This window comes from Coenobita brevimanus, chromosome 116, assembly GCF_032717465.1.
Source record: "Coenobita brevimanus isolate Jiangsu-jjx chromosome 116, ASM3271746v2, whole genome shotgun sequence".
In the NCBI taxonomy this organism is placed as follows: Eukaryota; Metazoa; Arthropoda; class Malacostraca; order Decapoda; family Coenobitidae; genus Coenobita; species Coenobita brevimanus.
This window is the reverse complement of record NC_137069.1, coordinates 27766491-27771982: the sequence shown is the minus strand read 5'-3', so window position 1 is coordinate 27771982 and position 5492 is coordinate 27766491. Positions and strand designations below refer to the sequence as shown.

General features: G+C 43.0%; 1 pseudogene; it reads right to left on the bottom strand.

The window, feature by feature from the left end:
- Window positions 1–345: 345 nt before the first annotated feature.
- On the bottom strand, window positions 346–464 carry LOC145418828 (5S ribosomal RNA; annotated as a pseudogene).
- Between the last annotated feature and the right edge of the window lie 5028 nt (window positions 465–5492).

Here is a 5492-nt window from a genome sequence, read left to right as displayed (position 1 = left end):
ACAGACACACTTAACATACTTTCTCTGCCTCCTTATCCTATCTCACCATCACCAATATCTCCATACAATTTTTTTATTACATTTTCTTTTTCACACTGAAGGGGTTAGAGATAGGTTTCATTAACCCCATCAGTACGAAAGGTAGTACGAATAACCTAAAATAAATACATACATGAATAATAATGGAGAAATACTTAACACAATTTCTTTGGCTCCTTATTCCATTTCATTTTCATTCATTCATTGCCAGACGCCATGTATCCCAAACGGGGTGACCAAGGGCTTAGGGTTAATTGTTTTACAGGGAGGGGCACTAATCCTCCACCAACCCTACTCACGTAGGGATGCCAACAGCATCTGGTGTTCCCAGGCGGTCACCCATCCAAGTACTAACCAGACCCAACGTTGCTTAACTTCGCTGATCGGACGGGAAGCGGTGTACTCAACGTCGAAGAAAAAAAAAAGCGCATCAGAATAGCACGAAATCCTACAGTAATATAAATAAATTAATAATAATAGAGAAATACTTAACACATTTTCTCTGGCTCCTTACCGTACGGTACCCCATCTTCTCTACTTCCAAAGTTAAATAAAATGGCACGAAAGTGGCACGAATAACCCAAAATAAATAAAAATAAACGAAGAAATAAGTTATGATACACAAATACCTATCGGTAACACAGCTTCTCTGGCTCCTTATCCCATCTCGTCATTAGCAACACAAACACAGAAGGGCCATTTGTTAATATGCATCACGACCAATGCGACTCAAGCAGGTACAGTACTTAACGACCAGGAACAACGACCCTATTATTACCCTTGGACTTGGAAGGCTCTCTAACACCATTACTTGTGGACTTGGGAGGCTCTTTACCACCTACTCTTGTGGACATTGCTCTCTCTCTCTCTCTCTCTCTCTCTCTCTCTCTCTCTCTCTCTCTCCCTCTTCACAGCAGTCCCACAAGGACACCAAATGTCAGACTAATAATAACCACAAAAATATTACTTGCAGTGGGGATGAAACAAGTTCATGTATACAACTATTTCACACACACACACACACACACACACACACACACACACACACAGACTGTAGCGAAAATTACGTTAACGTGCAGCCAATATGCGGAAATAAATTAGCTGATGTCTATCTGTGTATATGGTTTGTAGTATAAGTGAATTTATGTCACTTTTTTGTAGTTGTGGAGGAGAAGGCGTGTTCTGGGAGCTAGTGAATTCCTTTGTTACTGTCTGTTGCTATTATTATTATTATTATTATTATTATTAACAGCAGCATTACTACTACAACTACTGTTACTATAACAACAACAACAACTACTACTACTACTACCAATACTACTACTACTATTATTACAACAACAACAACAACAACTACTACTACTACTACTACTACCACCATCATCATCATCAATTATCATCTTCCTCACTTATTATTAATAATATTTATTATTATTATTATTATCATTATTATCATTATTATTATTATTATTATTTTTATTATTATTCACAAAACAGTAGCAGCGAGCCTACTAAGCCCAGAACAGCCTCAGGTGCTTCTCGGCCTTGCTACCAAGCCAGATGTAGGGGCTCTCACACCCCCCCTGCCCCCCCCGACGCACCCACTCCACTCACCCCCCACCCCAACCCCACCCACTGTCTCCACCCACACACAGCTTAAGGAGGGGCTGGCTCTTTTAAGCCACACACACACACACACACACACACACACACACACACACACACACACAGCTGAGGAGGTAATGAACGAAAATCCTGGGTAAATAATCTCAAAAAGCACCTTATCATCATCATCATCATCATCATCTACTATTATTAATTTCGACTCTCTTCTTACTAACCTCCAAATCCTTATTACTATTAGCTCCCCTCTCTTCCTCCTACGCTCCCCACCCCCCAAGTCACCCTCCTCCCACTCCCCCACCCCTATCCTTCTCTCCCTGCCCTTCACTAAACTAATTACCTCATCTACCCTTCTCCTTTCCTCTTCCCCTATTTCCATTTTCCTCCCCTCTAGACCCCTCTCTCCCCCTCCCCACACTCAAAGGGCTGTATTCTAGCACGTTTAGGAAGTTTACTAACATCTCTTCCTTACCGATTTATTCCTGACTCTATTCCGTTAATATATTCTTGTCTTAATCATGCAATCTATGTCGATATTGAAGAGACATAAGAAGCAAACCTGGGAATATTACTGAGTAGTTTGGAAAATGAATCGCTAAGAAAAAGGTGTTAGGATGACTCCTTGCCCCACGAGAATACGGGTCCAGGTCACTGCCTCACATACACACACACGGTTATTTTTTTTACGTAATGCAAAAAAGAAGGAACCCAAGGCCAAGGTGCGAAATCCGGAAACTCCTTGCTCCCCTTATTCCATACATCATACATACACACACCTACATAACATACACAGACATACACCATACAGACATAAACAGACCTACCCATTCATAGGCTACATACACATACACAGACCTACACCATACATACATACACATACACAGGCCTACACCATACATTCATACACATACAGACCTACACAATACATACACACACAGACCTATACCTATACCATACATACAAACCCAGACCTACACCATACATACATACACATACCTACACAGACCTACACCATACATACATACGTACACACACCGCACACAGCATCTAAGCCTCATACATACACCATCCATACGTCGTAACTTCACCATACATGCACTGTACACCAAGTACATTGTGATTAATTATACCCCACACATATATCATCTCTAGAGCATATGCACCGTACATACACCATATCTTCTGTCTCTCCCTACTCAACAACAACCCCTGCCACATACCAACTCTTTTTCCCTCCCCCTACCCCTATATCCGCCTTACCTCCCTGACCACCCCCCTCCCCTCTCCTACAGATCCCTCTCACCCCCTACCACACACACACACACACACACACCCTCCATCACTCCCTCCGTTTTCTTTATTTCTTTTAATGGGCGACTATTCTCCTTCTTCTCCTTTCGGCTCTCCCCTTAGGGGTCGCCACAGCGGATCACCCGTCTCCATCTTATTCTGTCTTCTGCATCTTCTTCTCTTACACCTACCACCCGCATGTCCTCCTTCACTACATCCATAAACCTTCTCTTTGGCCTTCCTGTCTTTCTCCTGCCTGGTAACTCCATTTCCAGCATCCTCCTCCCGACATACTCCTCATCCCTCCTCCGCACATGTCCAAACCATCTCACTCTCGCCTCTCTAGCTTTGTCCCCAAACTGACTTACGTGTGCTGTCCCTCTAATATGTTCATTTCTAATTTTGTCCAACCTCGTCACTCCTTGTGAAAAACGCAATATCTTCAATTCTGCTACCTCCAACTGTGCCTCCTGTCTTCTTGTCAGTGGTACTGTCTCCATTCCGTACAACATGGCTGGCCTTACGACAGTCTTATAAACTTTCCCTTTCATTTCTGCAGAGACCCTTCTGTCACAGATCACTCCTGTCACCTTTCTCCACCCACTCCATCCCGCCTGCACTCTCCTTTTTACTTCTCTACCACACTCTCCGTTACTTTGTACGGTTGACCCCAAGTATTTGAATTCATCTACTTTTGTCACCTCTACACCTTGCTGCCACGCGGTTCCCCTGTCATCTCTCTCATTTACACACATGTACTGAGTCTTGCTTCTGCTTACTTTCATTCCCCTTCTCTCCAGTGCATATCTCCATCTCTCAAGCTCTGCCTCAGCTTTCTCCCGGCTCTCACTACATATCACAATGTCGTCCGCAAACATCACTGTCCATGGAGGCTCCTGTCTAATCTCATCTGTCAATCTGTCCATCACCACTGCAAACAAGAAGGGGCTCAAAGTCGACCCTTGATGCAATCCCACCTCCACCTTGAAACCCTCAGTCATTCCTACTGCACATCTCACTGCTCTTACACTATCGTCGTACATGTCCTTCACCGCCCTCACGTACTTCTCTGCCACTCCCGACTTTCTCATACAGTACCACTTCCTCTCTCGGTACCCTATCATAAGCCTTCTCCAAGTCTATAAACACACAATGCAACTCCTTCTGGCCTTCTCTGTACTTCTCCATCACCATTCTCAAAGCAAATATGGCGTCTATAGTACTTCTCCCTGGCATGAAACCAAATTGCTCCTCGCATATCCTCACTTCTCTTCTCAGCCTAGCTTCCACCACTTTCCCATATCTTCATTGCATGGCTGATCAGCTTTATACCTCTGTAGTTGCTGCAGCATTGCACACCACCCTTGTTCTTGAAAATCGGAACTAGAATACTTTTTCTCCACTCCTCCGGCATCCTCTCACCCTCCAGGATTTTGTTAAACAATCTGATAAACCACATCACAGCAATCTCTCCTAAGCTCCTCCATGCTTCCACTGGCATACCATCTGGGCCCACTGCCTTACCATCCTTCATCCTCTTCATGGCATTCCTCACTTCCTCTCTGCTGATCTCTTGCACTTCCTGACTCACTACCTCCAACTCTTCCAACCTTCCCTCTCTCATATTTTCTATATTCATCAACTCTTCGAAATACTCCTTCCACCTCCTTAGTACACTCTCCTCACTTGTCAGTACATTGCCATCTGCATCCTTTATCATTCTAACATGCTGCACATCCCGCCCAGTTCTGTCTCTCTGCCTGGCTAATCGGTACAGGTCTTTTTCCCCATCTCTACTATTCAACTTCTCGTACAGCTTCTGGTATGCATTTTCTTTCGCCTTAGCAACCTCTTTCTTGGCTATGTTCCTCGTCTCCTTATATTCCCGAATGCTTTCTTCGTCTCTGTGTCTATCCATATTCTTCTTTGCCTGCTTCTTCCTATTTATGGTATCCTGTACTTCCTCATTCCACCACCAAGTCTCCTTGTCTTCTCTCCTCTGTCCCGATGTCACCCCAAGTACCTTCTTGGCATTCTCCCTCACCTCGTCCGGCGACTATTCTATTGGGCACATAATTCTCGCGTATCCTTTATTTTCTAGTCACGTCCTGTATTGTCTAGTCTTGCTGCTCCCAGACGGTTTTTAATTCAGTTTAGGAAAATCCACTCGTGCTGAATGGGTTAACTAAGGCTCTATCAAACACCTCTAATTCGAAAAGCCTCTCTCTCTCTCTCTCTCTCTCTCTCTCTCTCTCTCTCTCTCAAGGTGAATGTACCCCTCCAACCTTGAAAGTCTCTCAGCTGAATCTAACGGTGAGGAGATGGAAGAATAATATACAGAAAAAAATAAAAGTGGAAAAAAATAGAATAAAAAACTGATAATGGGAATAACAGAGAAAAGAAAAAATAGAAATTGAAAATAGAAAATGAAAAATAGAAAAAATATAAGAAAAAGAAAACAAAAATGAGGAAAATAGAAAAAAAAAAAAATATGGTGATTAAAATTGGGAAAAAATAAAAAATAAAAAAAATAAAAAACA